Here is a 21,483-nt window from a genome sequence, read left to right as displayed (position 1 = left end):
TATTTCACAAAAGGAAGTAGAGGGAGGTTTTCCACGGCCTCTCTGCTTGACTCGCACTGCGCGTTAGGTAATGCATAGATCATATCAGCTCCTGGCGTTTCTGCTTGCCTCAGCAGGTGTTCATCCTGAGGCTCTCTCTTTAGTTAGGAGCTTCCTGGCGCTTCCCAACCTTAAAATCATGCTGCCTTTCACCTGCCCCCAACAGCAAAGGGTTAAACCATCTCTGGGTTCCGATTGGTTCTCTGCTTGTTTACCAACCCAAGCACGAGTTTGAGATGGTTGCTGAACACACTGGATAAGAGTGGTCCTTACGCTGGAATACAGCCGCAGACCGCTTCCTTGTTAACCCCGTACGAGCCGAGCACAGTGAGCCAGAGCAGCGTGTTTAATTGCAAGGACTGCCAAGGCAGAACTTCCACACCTCATCAGAGCCGTACGATAATTAGGAGGCTTTCCCTTCCCTACCAGAGGAACACGCAAGCCGCTATACAAGCTGCACTCTGAGGTAAACTCTGACTTCATTAAAAGAAAAGGATGTCAAACCCTACAACCCTAAAAAGGAAATAAGCCCAAAATAAACATTTTGACACTTGTTCAAAGGTCTGGCAATGTTGTCGCAAACATGTAACATTTGAAAATATTTATTTCAGATGTTTAGAGATAACGGAAAGTGCCTGCAGTCAGACAAGGTGCCTTGCGTCTGAAATCTATCGCACACAGCGGGAAATGAGGAGAGGGGGAGAGAGAGGGAGATAGAGAGAGGAGAACGAAAGAACAGGTGACACAGAGGGAGAAAGAGAGAGGGGAGGGAAAGAGCAGGTGACACAGAGGGAGAGAGAAAGAGGAAAGAATCTGAGGGAAGAAAAGAAAAAGAGGAGATGAGAGAGAAAGTCAATATAACAGAGGGAGGAGAGAGGCAAGGAGAGGAGACGCAAATTTGACTTTGACAGACAGACAGAGAGCAGAAGAATGAAAAGAGGAAAGAGAGGGAGACAGAGAGAAAAGAAGGCAGGGAGAGGAGAGAGACACAGAAAGGTGGAGAGAGAGAAAGAGAAAGAGAGAGAGAGAGAGAGGGAGAGAGAGAGAGAGAGAGAGAGAGAGAGAGAGAGAGAGAGAGAGAGAGGCTGCACAGAGAATCAGAGTGTGAGAGAGAATCAAATGCTTTCTGAATTGGGCCCAAATATCCAAGGTTAATTTTGTGAGAAGGCTGCAGTGCTCAGATAAGACCCTGCCTGGATTACAGCTAAATTTATGCCGCTCCTCTTATCCCCACATAGGCTCCTCTGAAGTGGCACAATTAACTCGGCCACATAAAATGTGCATATTTTCTTCTGGCTGCCGAGCGGCCCTCCTCTCTGCGCTTTCATTCCTGACCCCGCTCAAAAGGAGACTTTCACCGCGTCTGTTCTCACCTGAGTGCGGGAGATTAGCCACTGCACAAGGAACAAAAGTGGACCACAAACACAGTGTTAGAGCAAAATGCAAAACGTACCACATGTGACACACGCGGCTGATACATGAATTTACAAACCGATGTCCTGGTTGTTTTAACTGTGAGGGTCTGGAGAAAAACACAGGAATAATGTTTCTGAAGGTATCATTTAGGGGAAGCTGAATGCAGAGAAATACATGCTTCCATTAACAATGCATGCACACACACACACACACACACACACACACACACACACGAGTACACACACACACGCACACACACACACATGCACACACACACACACACACACACGCAGTGTGGAAGGCAGCGATGTCCAGACAGACAGAAGACAGCATCTTCAAAGTGACTGACACTCGCATGCAAATGCGCTAAGCTGCGCTGGAGGACACGTGGATGCGTTCTGCTCTCTCTGTGCGCTCCTCTCCCAGCATGCCGTGGGCCTGTGCTGTTTATCTGGTCTCATTCCAGCCGTCCCCGGTGGGGCCGTCCCGCCCCCGCTCCTGCCCCCTCCCCGGCGAATCCCTCTCTCACATTAACGCTTTTGCGTTGCCAGGCGCTGCCGTTTGATTAATATTTATCCTGCTGTGAACCGAGAGAGGAGCTCGCCTCCTCTCCGCTGCCGTCCGTGTGGTTAATGGCTCACGTCCTTTGAGTGCTGCGTTTTATGTGAGCCCTGATGCATGCATGTGCTACCCGGCGACACCTGCAGCCAGGCCAATGGCGCGTGCATGCAGAGAGACCGCGCTCGGGTGAAGTGCACTGACACTGTGACGAGCTCTCAGACAACGTTCTGCTGTATCATTACCTTATATTTAAATCTGAATGGGCTTTTTCCAGATTTAAATGATTTCAAACTGTGTTATATTTTGCTGTGGTTGCCAAAATTTGACAGGACAGCGGTAAAAGAAAATGACGACAAGAAACTGTAGCTATGGCAATACGGCTCTGTTCGGCACCAAAGTCCCACTCCCTGCCAGCTCTACCTGCAGACTTTATTTCAACTGTGAAAGCACAAAAAGTTCTGCTCCGCCATTATGCTGAATTTTATTTCTCATTTTCGCTCCCGTGCCCGTGCTGTGTGGGAGTGAAAGAGGGCATTACATAGTGCCTGAAAAGTGTGTGTTTTGCAGAGCTTACATAAAGCTTTCTGCTTAATTGAGGCCTTTTATTGAATTTTTTTTTCCAGGATGGAATTCAAACATTGATCCACTGACTAGATAGCAATAAAACTTTGCTATAAAAGTATTGTATAATTTGTTTCTATTTAAAAAAAAATGTAAAAATGTTGCACTTCAATCTTATCAGTGTAGAACAAAGCAAAGCCATATTGTTCACAGAAATATAATCATGCTAAGTTTAAAAACATTCATTGAAAAAATATCTTTCAATATTATTTAATCCAGAAAATGAAAATTTTATTCACATCTTTAAATAATTTTTAAAACAAAAGTGGCTGCAGTGTAGCATAGTGGTAAGGAGTACGGCTTGTAACTGAAAGGTTGCTGGTTTGACTCCCTGCTGGGGCACTGCTGTTGTACCCTTGGGGAAAGGTACAAGCCCACAGTTGCCTCAGTAAATATCCAGCCTTATGAATGGGTAATATGTAAAAACTGCAACCTATGTAAATCGCTCTTGATAACAACGTCTGCTAAAGGACGATGTAATGTAATGTAAAACAAATCACCAACATTATGCTTACTGGAGGTTCAGTAGAAGCTTCTAGAACTAAACAGGGGCATCCATAGACTTCCTGTTTCCCTGTGGTATAAAAGGAGGTGGCACACAGAAAGGAGGTGGCACACAGAAAGGACTCACAGAAAGGAGGTGGCACACAGAAAGGACTCACAGAAAGGAGGTGGCACACAGAAAGGACTCACAGAAAGGAGGTGGCACACAGAAAGGACTCACAGGAAGGAGGTGGCACACAGAAAGGACTCACAGAAAGGAGGTGGCACACAGAAAGGAGGTGGCACACAGAAAGGACTCACAGGAAGGAGGTGGCACACAGAAAGGACTCACAGAAAGGAGGTGGCACACAGAAAGGACTCACAGAAAGGACTCACAGAAAGGAGGTGGCACACAGAAAGGACTCACAGAAAGGAGGTGGCACACAGAAAGGACTCACAGAAAGGAGGTGGCACACAGAAAGGACTCACAGAAAGGAGGTGGCACACAGAAAGGACTCACAGGAAGGAGGTGGCACACAGAAAGGACTCACAGAAAGGAGGTGGCACACAGAAAGGACTCACAGAAAGGACTCACAGAAAGGAGGTGGCACACAGAAAGGACTCACAGAAAGGACTCACAGAAAGGAGGTGGCACACAGAAAGGACTCACAGAAAGGAGGTGGCACACAGAAAGGACTCACAGAAAGGAGGTGGCACACAGAAAGGACTCACAGGAAGGAGGTGGCACACAGAAAGGACTCACAGAAAGGAGGTGGCACACAGAAAGGACTCACAGGTCACATGCATTATCATGATTAAGGTCAGAGAGCTCTCTGAAGACCACAGGCAAACAGTCACTGGCCTCCACACGTCAGGAGATGGCAATGGAGTAGGTCACAAAAATCTGAACCTGCCACTTTCCACTGCAGTGTCCATTAATAAATGCAAGACTGTTGGGACAGTAGAACTTATTGGACAACAGCATAAGCTTGGCCTAAAAGTTGCAGTTTATGTTGACTGATGTCCAGTGTGAAATATGGAGGTTTATTATGTTTTGGGCTTGTTTTGCATCCTGGAGCGACACCTACTAGGACGTTGTGCCTTAAAGCCATGGCTGTCAGTGCAACCCATGCCAGAATGTGATCAGTTAAAACACTGATTACAGGGATTGAATGAATGTGACTCATGTTTTCTGGACTAAACTTCATTATTTCTTTAAAGTACAACATTTTAAACATTTAGATGTATATCTTGTTTTGACAGCACACCACACCTTTCCATGTGCAGAGCCTCTTCGAGTGCTCTTATCAGTGTGGGTACTTGAGAAATCGTTTGGTATCCAAACCCAGCAGGTCTCAGGGGAGATAAAAACAAGGTAATGTTTATCTTGACGACAGACCTGCTTGAGTCTTAACTGAATGAGCAAAAGCTAATTAGACGGTTCGGAGAGAATGCCAATTCTACTCGGGCTGGGAGAAAGATAATTTAGTTCTGCCTAAGTAAATGGTTTATTTTTTATTATTCAAAATACAGAAAAAAACAAGCTTTTGAGGGTTTGAATGTGAGACATGCTGTAATTATTAAGAGACTTCTTTGTTGTGCAGGGTATGGGCAGGATTGTGGTGTCCTCTGGGGAGTCAAACTCACACACACCTAGTGCAGAGACTCATGCACCAGACCTCACCACACTAACCCACACCACCAGGAAGATTCAAACCCAGGGCAACGTGCTTTGCACTCCACATTGAATGACAACTCAGTTTTTCAAGCCACTTCCGAAATACTGTTGGTTAAATTTCAGAGGTTAAAATGTCTGTGGGCAAGTTCAGAAGGATTCAGGGGCCATTTGAAATGCAGAGCAGAGGGGTTAGACATAACCAGGAGGGGGCAGAGGGAGAGCAGCCACGATCCTCTGGAACAGCGTTACCCCCAACGCTCCCCTCCCAGCTAACACCAGTGAGAAGGCACAGAAACTAAGCTATGGGGCTGTGTAACTGAAGAGGTCTGTTTTAATGAAAAGTGAAGTAAGCCTTAGAGGGCCCTGTACTCGGCATCATGAGTGTGGCATTAAGCCTTACAGGAGAGCTCTTTAAAACAGCCCTTATTTAGCAGTGGTATTCTGCAGGCTTGAATAAGGTCCGCTGCTTTCTCATGAAAGAACCTCATGAAAGAATCATGGGACCTTGATGAATGGTGTCTGACCCTCCCTCTCACTCTCACTGTGGCACCGAGCCAGTTTGCCTGTTTTTTTTTTACTCAACACACATTTAGCACATTTGTTTTTGATTGGTCCAGATGCCATAAGTGATGCGTCTTGACCAATGAGAGTCAGATTTGCTAGAAACAGTGATGCCTCCCCAGCTGATGTCTGCAGGGCTTTATTTATACACCGCAGATACGTACCCCCTCATGTTTTTCATCCGAAATGTCAAGTGTGCATCACCCAGGCCGAGAAAACTTACCTGCATAAGCAGAATAGTTTTCTTCAGATATGCTGCGCTCCCGTAGAATCAGAGGTTTTTTATTTTTTTTTTGCTTTGATTGATGAGAAAGCGAAGCATTTTGATCTTAGCACTCCACAGTTTTATGTGTTTTGGAGCAAGAAATGACAGATAACCCACAGACCCATCGCTTTGCCTTTTCCTAAACACAGCCAAAACACACGGTGAGTGATGACTGTGCTTAGCCATCGGATCTCCACTTTCTGCCTCCATTTTTCTTTTAAATAGACTTCCTTCCTCCTGCATCCTGAAGGTCAAAGGTCAGGTGAGTCCACCACTGTCACGTGTGCTCTGACAGAGGTCTCTTGTCCTCCTCTGGTAAGGAGATGACCGCCTGCCCAAACGGGCTCTTCATTTGACCGAAACATTAGTGAACATGTTTCGTGTAATGTTTTTGTTCTTCAAAAGCACAGAACAGACTGCTAGCAGCTCAACAGTTGTGTGATCCATGAGTTAAGGTCGAAAGAGAGACAGTGAGTGAGTGAGAGAGCGAGGGAGGGAGGAATGAAAGATAAATAAAGAGGAAGAGGGTGAGGGAGGAGAGAGAAAATAAGTGTGGCTGAGTGAGTGAGTGAGTGAGTGAGTGAGTGAGTGAGTGAGTGAGTGTGTGAGCAAGCAAGCGCTTGAGGATTAATGGATTGGTGCTTTGAAACCCTCCACAGAGTCCTGTCCTCTGTCTCTCTCATGTCTCTTGTTGCTCCTGTGTGACCTCAAACCTGGTTCACCCCATACGCCATCCTGTACCGCCATTAATGGGCTCGCGATTGAGGGGAACAGAAGTATCTCAGAGACAGTGAGAGACTGGGAGGTGCAGGTGTGCAGGTGTGCAGGTTTTGCTGGTGTGCAGGTTTTGCTGGTGTGCAGGTGTGCAGGCTTTGCAGGTGTGCAGGTTTTGCAGGTGTGCAGGCTTTGCAGGTGTGCAGGTGTGCAGGTGTGCAGGTTTTGCTGGTGTGCAGGTGTGCAGGCTTTGCAGGTGTGCAGGTGCGCAGGTTTTGCGGGTGTGCAGGTGTGCAGGCTTTGCAGGTGTGCAGGTGTGTAGGTTTTGCAGGTGTGCAGGTGTGCAGGTTTTGCAGGTGTGCAGGTTTTGCAGGTGTGCAGGCTTTGCAGGTGTGCAGGTGTGCAGGTTTTGCAGGTGTGCAGGTTTTGCAGGTATGCAGGTGTGCAGGTGTGTAGGTTTTGCAGGTGTGCAGGTGTGCAGGTTTTGCAGGTGTGCAGGTGTGCAGGTTTTGCAGGTGTGCAGGTTTTGCAGGTGTGCAGGTGAGGTGCCTGCGCCACACATCACCTCCGTGCCTGCAGGTACCTGCCTGGATGCAGGAGCTGCTTCCTCTGGCAGGGTCAGGCGCAGAGCCTGATTGGCTCTTTCAGGAGCTGAGAATGCCTGCAGCAAGCCCAGCAAGCTGGGGCTGCAGCCATGTTCTTGTCATCTCCTAGCAACCCACAGACTATGGCTGCTTCTCAAAGTCAAGGAAGGATCCTTAACGGCTGCATTTCAAGGATGCTACCTCATTGAATCCCGCCGAAGGACTGTTCCGATGTCGAGGATTCTTTGAGTTCTACCAAGGACCGAGTCCTTCGTTCAGACAATTTTCAAGGATGCGTAGCGTGTATCCTCAGCGCTCTTAAAGCACCCACAATCCTGTGCGCACGTACAAGACACAATGACACACACCTGCACACTCTGTTCCATTATCTAGCCTCTGAAGGACCCATCCTACCAAGGAAGCAGCCTTGGCTATGAGAAACAGCCAATGGCAGGATGGATGCCCTCCAAGTGCCTACTTCCTCAAGGATGATTGACAGGGTGACCAGCCAATACCGGCACAGAAAGATCCTCAGTCTCATGGTCTTTTGGTCCTGCTCCGTTCTTGGCCATCTTGAGCTGTTTTATTTTGTATGTTGTATTGTATTTTTCTTGGATCCATTTTTTAATCCAGGCAAACCTGATGATTGCTTTGTAATCCTTCAATGTTATCATCCAGATTATCTTTTTTTTATCTGTATTATTTTCTTTTTTAAAATAATACAAAATACCGGTGGATTAATTTTACAATATCCAGGTCAGAAATAATCAAGATTACAAAAATGCACCTGTGTCTTTACTGGGTTCTGTGTCTCTGTGATACCGTTCAGATAGGCACAGTGAAAGGTTGCCCTATGACCTTTGGCCTTTTTGTTTCAATCACGACCATGATGAGATCGATAAAACAATCAAACCAAATGACTCCGTTAGAAATAAACTGCACACCATAATGATCATTAAAAAAAACTGCAAACCATAATTTATTTGTGACCGCACATGTTAAGAATGAAAATCAATACCAACACAGAAGTGTTGCATGTGAAATCTGGCCAGTAAAACCCGCCGTGCCAGATTGAGGCCCGCCACTGAAAAAGCTGTGCTGATTGCAGGGAAAATTGATGCGCTGGATTGCGGCATCTGATTTAGACACTTCATTAATTTGGTCTCAATAGACAATCAGTCGCAGATGCCCTTAAAGCGAGGAAAGGAAGTCCTGAAGGAGAGAAAGGTGCTTTTTATTTCTGCATGAGAATGGATGGAGGGGGGTATTCAGAGACCTTCGAGACAGAAAACCTCCAGCACTTCCCCTTGGGTCTGGGATGATCGTTCATGGAGTTATCCTTAGCTGGGACTTTCACTCACAGCTGACATACTGTATAATATTAGTGTCATAGCTATTGTGTATTATGTCTTATTCTTAGTAAATTAACATATGTTAAAAATCTGACTGTACTCTGATTTGTGTTCTGCTCTGAGAACTGAATTTACATCACATTGTCATTTACTAGATGCTCTTACTCAGAGCGACTAACAGGGCGTGTCTAATAAAGAGGCATGAGGAGTCACGCAAACGGGCCATCGTCAGCCACACACGAACAAGTGCTGAGATCACATGTGCATCTAGACTACCAGACTATATCGTTCTAAACACAATGCTAGCCTATGCCCTAAGGTAAACCTCCACGTATCTAATTACATAAAACCCTGAAGTACATTTTCACATACAAAATTTACACATAAGGGGACTGAAAGATCACACTCATGTAGGGGGGCCGCAGTGTAGCCTGGAGAAGTAGGTCTTATGTCAGCTGAAACTGAACTTTTGCCTTTTCTCTGAGTACTGAATTTAAACTGAACTTTTGCTTGCTTCTTCCCTCACAGTTTGATGGTTGCTGAATTAATGGAACGTGCAAGGACTGAAATAATTTAACGACTACCTCAATGCATGGCTCATAACTGTGGGAAGAGTATGCTCTGGACGAAATGAATCTTGGCCTATTTCTTCATGATTACCTGTGTGTGTTAAATTCAGAAAGGGGGTGGGGAGGGTTACTGCCTCACGTTGCAGGAGTATATTATGTGTTATTAGATACACAGTGATACACAGTGTTCTGTGTGATATGAGACCGATAAATCAAAATAAAAGTAAATGTGACATACGATTGGAGCTGATTAAAAGCCATCAGAAGCGATCTGTCCCTTTAAATAAGAGACGGCACACGCACAGCTGTTCCTGCTGTAAGGGAGACGCTTATGGTGCATTTTTGGCCGTGCTGCTGCACACGGAGTTGCAAAAACGCGGACGCTGGGGACAACGGCTTAGCGTCTGGGGAACTGGCTGGGATCAGAAAAGAGCAGGTTTGAATGAGAGGTGTAAGAGGAGATACACCTCACTTCGGCTGCTTCAGTGAATCTCGCTGCTGCTGTTGTAAATCATAGACTCATTACTGATTTCACGTGCTGGATCTCCCAATGATTTTAGCACACCTAAAGGGCAGTCAGAGGGGTCACCGGAAAAGTGCACACGGGAAGTTTTATTTCCTCTGACGGTTTGTGAGCTGGCCTGGAGTCAAGCAGCACTTTGTGGATCAGGGTGCTACATGCTGCTGAAATGAGCCTGGCCTTGATTACCATCCAAAAGGTACCATTTGTTTTGCAACATTTGCTTTTTGTGCTCGGGTGAATACAAAGCACCATTCTGTTCACCCTGGCATCTTGCACCATCTCTGCTTTCCCTCTCTCCCTCTCTCTCTCTCTCTCTCTCTCACTCTCTCACTCTCTCACTCTCTCACTCTCTCCCTCTCACTCTCTCCCTCTCACTCTCTCACTCTCTCCCTCCCTCTCTCACTCTCTCCCTCTCTCTCCCTCTCTCTCTCTCACTCTCCCTCTCTCTCTCTTTCCCTCTCTCTCCCTCTCTCCCTCTCTCTCCCTCTCTCCCTCTCTCTCTCACTCTCTCCCTCTCTCTCTCACTCTGTCCCTCTCTCCCTCTCTCCCTCTCTCTCTCCCTCTCTCTCCCTCTTTCTCTCTCCCCTCCCTCCATCCTTCTCTCTACCTTTCTCCTTCCCCCTCTCTCTCCCTTTGCCTCCCTGTTTCTCTTTCTCTTTTTCCCTCTCTCTCTCTCCCTTTCTCTCCCCCTCTCTCCCCTCCTTTCTCTCACACCCTCCATCCTTCTCTCTCTCTCTCATTAGAGCCGCAGATATTCCCCTCTGGACCTCTCTATCATCACCTACAAACGTCTCCCACCAGCTGCAGACCAAGCCAACAGCTTGTAGGTAATCGATCAGGCAAGCCGACTGTAAAATATTCATTTTCTACTTCAGCGGCCAGAGAAATCTCTGGGGAGGAGTATGAGAGCGTTGCTTACGGACAACAGCGCTAACCGGTGCAGGGGTGGGCCGGGGGCCGGGGGCTGGGGGGGGGGGGGGGTTTGGGGGGCTGGTCAGAGCAGGCCTACCCTCCATGCTAATGCTTAATCTGCAGAAGGCATGGTCACACAGCGCGGTCATTCGATGCTAACCCCCTCAGCTACAGGCATGGCCTGCTGGGTGAGCCATTCTGGGTTTGATCTGGGCATATCATCTTGCTGTAACTCGCTGGGACAATCAATCAGTTAACCAATCGGTTGCCACCAGTGCTGACGCTACACCCTCACTGAAGTGTGTGTATAAGCAGATTTCTTTGTTTTAGTGTTTTTTTTTTCTTTCCTTTAAACATCTCTTTGTTGAATCACCAGCTCAATCACCAGTCTCACCACGATAACCTCTGCACCTACACAGGACTGAGACGAATGCAATCGTGCAATGCACTCACATGCAGCCAATGGGAAGTGGGTGCCAAGTGGAGGATAGGCGCTGCTCCACTGACATCATCAGAGGAAATGGCAGGTGATTGGTGAGTTGCAGGAGAGTGGTGGGAAGAGGACCGGGCCAGAGGGAAACCATCAGAAAGCAGCTCCAATTTGCCATGCTGCACGTTAAACGCAGACCCAGCTGGCACTGGTACAAACTTTCATGGCAATCCTGTTCCCACTGCATTGTGTGGAGGTTCAGAGACAAACCGCCAGAAGTACAGCGCCCCTCTTGAGGAAGCGTCTGTGCTGCCCTCTGTGGAGTAACTCTCACTGCATTCCTGTCCAATGGCTGCATCTCTGCCCCCTAAGGACCAGCACATCATGTGACAAAAGAGGAAAAGGGTATTTGTGGTCAAAGTTCACGACACGCACACCATCGGCAACTGAGTAGATCTCCACCACTATCATTTTCTTCTGCCGTGTTTCTCAAAACTTTCTGGCCGTTACCTGCACTCAGTCATTCTGTACTTTTATTGCAAACCTCGACACACTTTGGTAAAGACTTAACAAGAAAAAAAAGGTTAATAAACACTGTATTTGCAGTATGGATATCACTGTATTCGCAATTAAGCAGTTGAAAATCAAAGCAATATGTAGGATGATTAATATTTAACAGCATGGATTTTTTTATTATAGCTTGGTTAATTGAATACCTTATCTATACTGTACAGATGCTTCATAACTATAAAAATGTTTCATATTACAGATAACTGCACTGAAGAACCTCACTGAAGCGTTCAGAAATATAATTAAGTTTAGGAAAATAAACCAACAGTTTCTTCCCCTTTCCTCATTCAAAGCTTTATCTGAAATGAACCTACATCAACAAAATAATAAATACCACAGCACAGAGAGCAAAGTGCAGGGGAAGGAAATGAATTCGATAAACCGCATATCACTGAAAAATGTGGCCGCTTTTTTTGCGCGTCTCTGAAACTCTCTTTTATGAATATCGATGTAAGCCCCATAGCAACGGTCGATTAAACGCGGGATTACCGCCAGCTTTATCTGATGCTCGCCGCGGTATTCCAGGCGTAATCTCCTGGCGGTTTGGCCTTCCCTCTGGCAGCGGGCCCGGCTCTAGCTGCACTTCCGATCGGCCTCCAGCGCCTCGAATCGTCACGTGCAGGTGTGGCGTTCAGCGTTTGATTACCCGCCCCTGGAGATGTGCTCTCATTAAAAGCAAATGAAGGAAGGTTTGCCCAGCTGTTCGTGTTCGGGTAAGAGCAGCGCTTCTTTTCCGCCGGTACACCAACAGAACTCTAAATTCAGATTGAACAGATACGGAGTATCTTTAGACTTTACACTGTTTCCCAAAGTGACATGAGGATCCAACCAACAAAAGTTTCCTCTCTCAGTTCGAAACAGGGGAGGGAAAATGGTTGTTTCTCTGACCATATCAAACATGCATTTTAATTATTGTTCAGTAAATATTTTCCACACTACGCTGTGTGACACAGGCATTGTTCTCCTTTCTCTGCATGCTGGCAGTAACGGTTTCAGTGCAGTGATTATGGAAGCAGAGCTGGAGTTTTTCAGGTACAGATCCATCGCTGCTGTAACCTTGGATGAGGCGCTTGACCTGAATTGCTTCAATAAATATCCTGCTGTATAAATGGATGTTAAATGTGTGCTCTATGGGAAAAGGACATCGGCTAACAGTAAATAACAATGATGTAATGTCACATGGCTCTGCAGCCTGATTGAGCTTTACAGCCACTGTTCTAGAATGTTCATCCATTTTCCCTGGTCTTCTCTTGTTCCAGTAAATGAATTAATATGGATATTAGACTGAACTTCTCCTTGTTTATCTGTGCCCTGACCTTTATGACGGCATTTTTCTGGAATTATTATGCCATCGTTAAGGTGGGATTCCACAGCAAACCCTGAGGAATAAGCACAGTCCTGAGCAGGGCAGACACATCTGTCTATGGGTCCCCAAACCAGACAACAGACAGGGTTTTGCCATGGGATTCAAACCTAATTTTCTAAAAGGCCCCTCTTCAAGCACACATTTTTCAGAATCAAGAGTTTTCATGAGATCAGATTTAGTATGTTCATGTGTTGATCGATACAGCAGGTGATTCTGTGCAATTTTGTGGAGTATTGAATGGCATCATTTTATGTTGCATGCAGAAAACTAGAAGTAAATAAGTGGAAATCACAATTGAATTGTCTACAGCTATACTTATCATCTTCTACTGCCTCTAGTGGTGAAAGAGTGTAGTGCATGGAGGCCTGTGCCAAAGGCCTTTCTGACAGCCAGCTGCTCGAGTGCTTAGTAATATTTCTGAGGCCAGTCAGTCAGTGAGACAAATAAAGGAAATGTAATAACATGAGATGAAGTAAAAACTCAACACTGAAAGAAAAGTGCAAATGGAGTTACAGAATGTAAATGCAGCAGGATCACAGGCCCTGTTCGGCGAAAGCCGGGCGGCCTGCCACGTTTCCTTGGCGACACTGGAAGTGCGGGTGTCCGTGGCGGTTACAGCGGAGGCACTCAGAGCAGAGCAGCGCCCCCTGCAGGAGTGAGGAGGAGGTCCTCCCACGCACCCGGGTTTCCCACCGGGCTGAGAGGAGCGTGAAGAGGCTCTGACCCTTATCGCGGTCGCCCCGACACCCTCCCGCATGCCGCCGCGTCTCCGCTTCATACCAGCGCAGTCGAGAAGGATCAAAGCAAGGGAGACTGCCCCCAGGGCTGATTATGTATGACTGAGTTATAAAACTCAGGCTACAGAAGGCACTAAACTGGGGCTCAAAATTCATTTTAGGTTCTCTGGAAAAAGTCTGAAAGTGTTTGATAGTGAAACCCAAGGAAAGTATTTGGCCCCACATAGCAAGTGCAACTTCTTCAGGGGTTCTTCAGCGTAGAGGGAGATCCATTAGAATAACTCTGCACATAAAGAATAGCAGTCTAGTGTTGGAAGGACTGATTAGATGCAGTGTAACCAGGGAATTTAATTCTGTGAAATATTCTGCAAAAAAACTGATGAAGGATAAAAACTGATAAAAACTGTATTAAATCTGCTGATAAATTGCATTGTTTATTCTATGATGTGTAGTTTTAAGTTTTAAAATGTATTTATTTATTGGATTTATTTAATAATTACTTTTTTATTTGGTAATCATTTTCGTAATTTTGTTTAACAATTTCTCCCGTTTCCATAAGAGTTGGGGTGTTTGTTAAGGAGAGACAGCCAAATAAATGAGCTATATAGCACTCCAGCTTTGTGGGCTAGGTTTTTAATGTCTTTTTGTACACCAGAGAGAAGAGATAGCGAAACCTCACTAAAATGACTCGGTAGACCGGTCATGTGTGTAGCAGAAGCCAATATACATCCCGACGGCGTAAATCCTGCCAGAGCTGAGATCGCTCACCTACATCATTCATCGACACATTGCATTCAGAGGCTGGATGCGCTCCTTAAAAAGGTACAAGTTTCTGCCTTTCATATTAGGTGAAACATCACACATTTCCTGAAGGTTATTTTGTAATGAAGGCAAGCATCAGCGTTTCCTCTTGCTCTGCAGTCGGGTTATGCCGTCGCAGTGAAACGCTTTCCCCTCCCGCGGCTCGTGGCGTGGCGACATGCCCCTCACACCTGCGCGCGCCCCGTCGCATCTCACGAGCGCAGCCGGTAATTCACAGTGATGGCTGGGAATTAACCCTGCAGTTTAAAAACTCCAGGTTAAGCTAGTGACAAGGAGACGCCGCTGTCATGGGTACTGACAGCAAAGGCGTTTTTTTCCAGGGGAATTGAAATGTAATTAACCTCCTCCGCCGGAGAATTCCATTACAAGCGCTTACTCTGCCATGCAAAGTGCGGCGCGCAGAGATGTCACAGGCTGTCAGACAGAGAGCCGGGCTTGTCCGCATCTTAAACCAAACTTCCAATTTTCTCCTGCTATCGCTCCGCATCTTCACTGAAGCTGGAAATTGATAGAAGTGCACTTGTGTAGAGAGCGTGAGCGGTAAGGAGCGTTACGGGTTTCAGAGGGTATTTGTTAGATTTAAATTACCTGTAAATCACGGGAAAGGCGGGGGAAGGGGAGGAGGGGGGGAATGGAGCGAGGGGAGGGGAAGGGGACGCTCGGTGATTGTGTGCTCCTCTCCAAATACACACGGCTGTGATGCACCGGAGTGACATTCAACCGTGAACATTTCCGCCGCAACCCGTCGGCGAGAAAAATGGCACCGCATCTTCCCACGATAATCAATTACTGGCTCTTTCGCTGCGTACGCTCATTACCAGACAAAATGAAAAATAGTCTTCCATCATTTTCCCGTTAAAGGAAAATGTAGTGACAGAAAAATGCCAGTAGATGTTTTTTTTTCCAGAAGTGCTTCTCGACAGCACATGGCATATAGCCTTTCCGCCAAAGCAGAAGCGAAATGGCAAGGGTTAGTGAAGTCCATTTCGCAGTGAGAGGCACGCAGCGTTAGCGGAGGCGTAACTATCCGCGTGCGTGACACGCCTGCGTGCGCGAGCGCGCTGCCCTTTGCTGCTCGCGAATGGCTTTGGCAGCAGGTGTGTGCAGCCACCAGCCGCGAGGAGATAAGACTTCCAAAGTCTTTGTTTCCCGAGATTTGGCATTCTCGAGCACAGATGTCCTAATCTAGATCCTATTTTCGAGGTGCGTTGGGACGCCTGGTTTGGCGCGCAGCCTTTTTTGTCCAAGCAGATAATTCCTGACCACGAGGACAGACGCTGAACACGGTGACATCATTGGCAGATGACGTTTAGCCTGGCTGCACGCTAGGTACAGAGTGTTCCCTCAGTCCAAACACTCCGCAAGGCAAAGAAACACAAACTGACAGAAGAAGAGATTATGAAAGCAGCTACACACACAGATGATTGAATTCCACAATAAGGCGCCATATTTTGCAAAGTCTGAACACAAATGCAGCCACTGTGCGGCATATCATCCACGGACCACAGAAATAACCACCTGATGCTGCTGCAATGCTGACTGATGGGTAACTGTAGTAATAAGCAGAAGCGCTGAACAGAGGAGCTGTTCTTGCACTGAGTGCTGAGTTCCTGTGGGCCAAATGCCTGCTTTGCATGTGTTTGTGTGTGTATGTATGAGTGCAAAGGTGCGCATGTGTATGTTTGTATGTGTGTGTATATATCACACTCTCGTCTAAGTGAGCACGTACAGGGTACACGTTGTCTGCATGCCTTGTCTCCCTCCGTTTAAAGCCTTATGAATTTTGTTTATATAATCACAGTACTGATAGAAATGTAAGGCTCTGAGTTATTTCTACCAAGTGCAATGCAGGAATATGAATATGGCAAAGAATTAACCAAAAATCTGAGGTGTATTTTCAATAATTGATGAAATCTATGATGACAATAACAGGAAGCAGGAGAGGAATAAAGACAGAGGGATGATACAGGAATGAGGATCAGGACAGATGAATGAGAGGAGAGATGGACGGACTGGAGGTGCAAAAGCAAAGATGGATGGTGGAAGACAGGATAGAGGAAAGCAGAGAGAGATAGAGGAGAGGAGAGAGAGATAGAGGAGGAGAGAGAGATAGAGGAGAGGAGAGAGAGATAGAGGAGAGGAGAGAGAGATAGAGGAGGAGAGCACGATGGAGGAGAGAGGGAAAGAGAAGAGGAGAGACAGATAGAGAGAGAGAGGAGAGAGAGATAGAGGAGGAGGGGGTAGTGTGCTGCAGTGGGAGACTGTGTTCTGGGGGAGGGCAGCATGAGTCTCTCTGACACACAGAGCTCGGGTGCAGCTGTCAGGTGGGGAAGAATGGCTCACAGGATCCGCCGGGTCACATGACCGGTGCTCTGTGCGGCTCGGGCTCCTTCCGTCAGAACCGGGATCCAACACCACCAATTACAGAGAGGAAACGCGGGAGGCCAAAATTACCCAGCATTACCGAGCGTGGCCGCCCGGTGAGAGCGCTGGCACGGGGGCCGTCGTGCGGGGGGGGGGGGGCAATGGGGCGTCAGGGTGTGGGGAGGGGGGGGGGGGCTGTTTCCTGGGGTACCTCCTCTTCCGCCTCCATCTGCTCAGTGAGGAGGTGGGAACTGTAAACACAGGCCTCTGATGACATTTTTCTGAAGTGCGACAGTCTCTCACTTTTAGAAAGTTATAATTTCAAAAATGTCGGGTCAATATTTTGTATGAATTCTATGACTGATTTGTTTAAAAAAAAAAACAACAACAAAAAATCATGCTGACCTCAGATCAGTTAAGAATTCAAGCTGAGACAGGTATCCAGATGAAACCTTGGCACCCGGAGCTGATCCCGGAGCTGATCTACACTGTGGCTCTAACACTCTGCCACAAACTGCAGGAAATCAGGTAGCCAACTGACATGGCTGACATGACACAAGGGAGAGGAAATAAAATATACTTTATCTAACATCATTTGATCAGGCAATTCAACTGATCAAGGCAGAGAAACTCACCGTCACAAAGCCTATAAACACCCTGCCTTCTAAGAACGGAGAGGTTTTCACCCCTTCCAGAGCATCTCAAACATCTCCACCTTCGTACTGGTGGGACTAAACGCAAAGACACTACACACTGCTGTCGTGGGCAGGGTGCTGAGGGCTGTGCTACTTCTAAATAAGGGTACATGCTTGGCTTAGAAAAAAGAAGTTTGCACATAAAAGGCAAAATAAATCTTATGAAGATTTAGGGTTAGCCCAGCTTAGGACATTAGAGCTTTATTTCCCAGTGTCTTTGTACCTGTGTAATAACATTAATGAGTCCATTCTGTAGCTGCCATTTTGCAGTTGGACCTTGTGTCACAAAACGTACTGTATGGAGAGTCATAAATACTGTAATGTGATGTAATTTTAATTACATTCGACATTTGTTTTTACATACTGTACATTAAGTAAGTATCAATGTATACTTACAATTTTATGCTACTAATACGTTATTACACAGATTCAAGGTCACTGCGATTTGATTACAGCGTAACACAGCTTTAAATCCTGTTTTCTACAGATCAGCAGTAGATGGATTGTTCTGTGATGTCACAATGGGATTAAACATGCTGGTTGCGTTCTCCGCTGTCACAGTGGAGTTTAAAAAGAAATAATCAAATGTGGGTAATCAGGTTACTGCACAATCGAGCTGTTGATATGCCTAGACCCATAATGCCTCAGACCTGATCCTGTAATTCCCGCTGTTTTGGAAGTGGGATGGGTTACACCGAAGCCTGCAGTCCCGGTTAACACGGCGCTGGTGCCTCAGTGTACCCATCTGAAACCAACGGTGTCGTGTGGAGCTTTTGAAAAATGGATCAGGGCCCTCCTCCCAGTCGCTCTCTGCAGAGAGAGAGAGAGAGCCCCTTTTCTGTTGGGGAGTAATCCCTGTTTTTGTACGGTGATAATCTCCTCTTGTACCCTTCCCGAACAAATCAGAATTCATGACGATAAAGCGTTTTTTTTTTTTTCCCGCGTGGCTCGGGCGGAATGCTGAGTCGTGTCATTGTGAGCGTGCCCCGGTGACGGGGGAACACACAGGGAACAGTGGCACTCTGTTACTGGCCCAGAGGCCGAGACAAAGCCTCAACCCCCTGGAGAGGCTTACTGAGGTACAATTACAGTACCTCAACCAAACAAAACAAGACAAAACCCAGAACAAAACAAAACCACGTTTACCAAAAAGTCAAACCCCTCTCTCTCTCACACACACAGACACACACAGACACAGACACACACACACACACACACACACACACACACACGCGCACACACACACACACACACAAAAGACTAAAATGCACCCAATTATTAGATGTAAGACTGAGCGTGCAGCTTCCTCCTCCAACCCTGTCCTTAGGCTCTCATTGAGGCATTCTGGGTAATGGCAAAGGTAGACACACAGGTGAAGACTGAATGTTGCATTTTTCAAATAAATGAACAATACTGTTGTCTTTTCAGAATTCACAACTTCTCCTGACTAACCTCATCACTACGTGATGTCTTATTCATGAATAAAATTTTAAATAGACATTAAATAAAAGTGAAAAGTTCCGTGATGAATTAAGTGTTTCTCAAGTTTATCAGACGTCGATCGGGACGCGTTACCAAACCCCACTCAGTTATTCCCTCTCTTAAATCAGAGTTTATCATAAATCATGTGTCCTTGATCATTTCTGAATACCTTCAGGCAATCAAAAAATGAAAACAAGACACTCAATAATGATTCAAGGACAAAAACAGCATGGATATGTTAATAAACACTCAATCACTCATTTCATAAGTGCTCTGTAATTCCCTGTGTTTCTGATAATGGATAAGTGCTTTGTATCTGCCGTGAGATTTATAATGATGAGGTTATAAATTCATCTGAGACTGTTTAATGACGAGGTCATAAATGCATGCGAGTCGTTTAATGATGAGGTCATAATTGCGTGTGAGATTGTTTATGATGAAGCCATAAAGGCAGCTGAGGGTGATTCCACCACGAATGGTTCAGATTTATCACACAGTATACAGAAAGACACCCATGGACATTTACTTAAAATACAGTACACAAAACTACATCCCCACACACTTATTTAATGTATGGTGTATGAAACATTTTAAATTAGTTGCTTGTTTATCAGGTTCATATTGTATGTTCAAGCTGAGAAGGCATGTCCTACTGCATACGGGCACGGACATTCCAATTTGGTACAGCCTTAAAAAAATTTAAATGTTAAATTATTAAAAACTGTTTTATCACAGAGTGCTTTGTGGCGATCAATACAGAGAATACTAAATTCAAATTAGTGAGAAAAATCAAAATAGAAAATTAGGTATTGTCACATGAATAAAAGACAATGATACAAAACTAGAAAAACAATATCAGAAATTACAGTACAAATAATGACACATAGCAACTCTATAGCTGTAAGAGACAGGCAAGAATGGTTGGAATGGTTTGTTGAGAGTAGTGAAAAGAGTTTTACTGTAATTTTGAGTGTAAGTATGAAAGGCATCCATATCTGCCTGCTTTTGATTAAAAAATGTATTCAAATATTGCCTTTTAATATATTTTTACTTCCTCTACGCACCAGTGCTCTCAGGATTAAGCGCTAGGTGAATTTTCCCATAAATCCCTGAGTGTAAGACTTAGATAAACACACTCCATTGAGTTTCCCATTGCAATTACCTTATAGATTTTTATATTAAAAACTTTATTGTATTACGGGGTCCAGGAAAGAGCTCATTATGTTTCCCCAGGGCGTGAGTAATGTTGAATTATGGGAACATAATCATAAAATAACTTTTTACTGTGTTTTAGGCACGTCTTTTTTTCTGCTTGTTTTCAAAACCGTAATCGAAACATGAATTTAAAAATGTTTCATAAACTAAATCCTTGGGGGAAGCTTGTTATGATCCAATTTATTAGACTTTTAAATATTCAAATTTATTATTTTTTTTTAATCAAAGAGAAGTGTAATATCTTCAAATTTTGCGGCTGGTTTATAAACGCTGAAGCACTTCCTGTTCAAAAAGCGCATTTTGCAGTTTTCCACCAATTTAAGCATCTCGCTGAGTTAAAAGGGGTTTGAAACCTCGCTAATGGAGGACCAATTCACCCACAGAATCCCTCCATGTCTGCGGATTTGTACTGAATGAATACAACAATTTGCCCTTCATGTTCTAGAAGGCTGAGGGAACAGCAGGGTGTTCTGAGATTAACATATTACCCAGCATGCACTTTTGTAGATTACAGGGCCTTTTTATGCTGGTCACACAAAGATTGTTGCAACCAGCCCTCGAAATGATATTGAAATTCTGGGCGTCCTAGTGCAGTGTTCGGCATTGTTAAGTTGTAAAGAGGGAATGATAGGGTGATGGGATAATTGCTAAAACATATCACATTCTTGTCTTTGCATTCAAACTAATTATCAGAGAACATAAATTTGATGCCAAAGAATGAATAGTGCTTTTCTGCCCCAGGTGCCGAGCCATGTTTACGAGGAGATAATGAAATTCGTGACAGCTGGCTAACACCACGCACAAAGAGCGTGGCGTGCTATGATTGTTTGTTTGCTTTGCATACATCCTAGTCCAGAGCGGCCGGCACATCTTACATTCTAAATATCAGGCTCTTTGTACGTAGCTTCGTACTTGCTGCAGCAATTCAAGTTGTGTGCTGCTCCAGGGTAGAGCATCAGTGTAACCCTCTGGTTACAAGACCGGTTACAGTAACACTGCGGAAGTAACCGTGCAGCACCTGCATCTCACACAGTGGAGCATCAGCTACACTCTCCAGAGTTTTTGTTTAATGGACTTGCATTATGGGAACACATGTGTGCAAACCGGAGGCCATAAATGCAGTTGTTAAGGTGACAGTGTGTGCTATTCCTGTCTGTCCGCTGGCTGGACCAGTGTAGGGAGGGACTCACTCGCAAAGGTAAGTTTAGGTTGTGTGACTGTTTTACCACTAGGAACGGGGCTCATATCAGTCACAGATTTCTCTGTAAGAGCAAACTGGTAAAATAATAGGCACTATAGCACAGTAATACAAGATGCACATGTGCAGTGATGAGGTAAGAAACCCTGCCGAACATGTAACACAGTGCAGTAGCAGTAACTGATATGCTTCAACAGGAGTCGACGTTTCAGAGAGTGAGACAGAGTCAACGCGGAGGCTGAAAGGATGTGTCTGCATGCTGCGTACGGCAGGCTGTTTGTCTCGAGATGATAATGCCATTTATCAGCTGGGGTGTGATAAATTAT

The sequence above is a fragment of the Megalops cyprinoides genome, chromosome 21 (genome assembly GCF_013368585.1).
Source record: "Megalops cyprinoides isolate fMegCyp1 chromosome 21, fMegCyp1.pri, whole genome shotgun sequence".
NCBI classification, from domain to species: Eukaryota; Metazoa; Chordata; class Actinopteri; order Elopiformes; family Megalopidae; genus Megalops; species Megalops cyprinoides.
The sequence above is the reverse complement of the archived record's forward strand: the minus strand, read 5'-3'. Positions refer to the sequence as shown.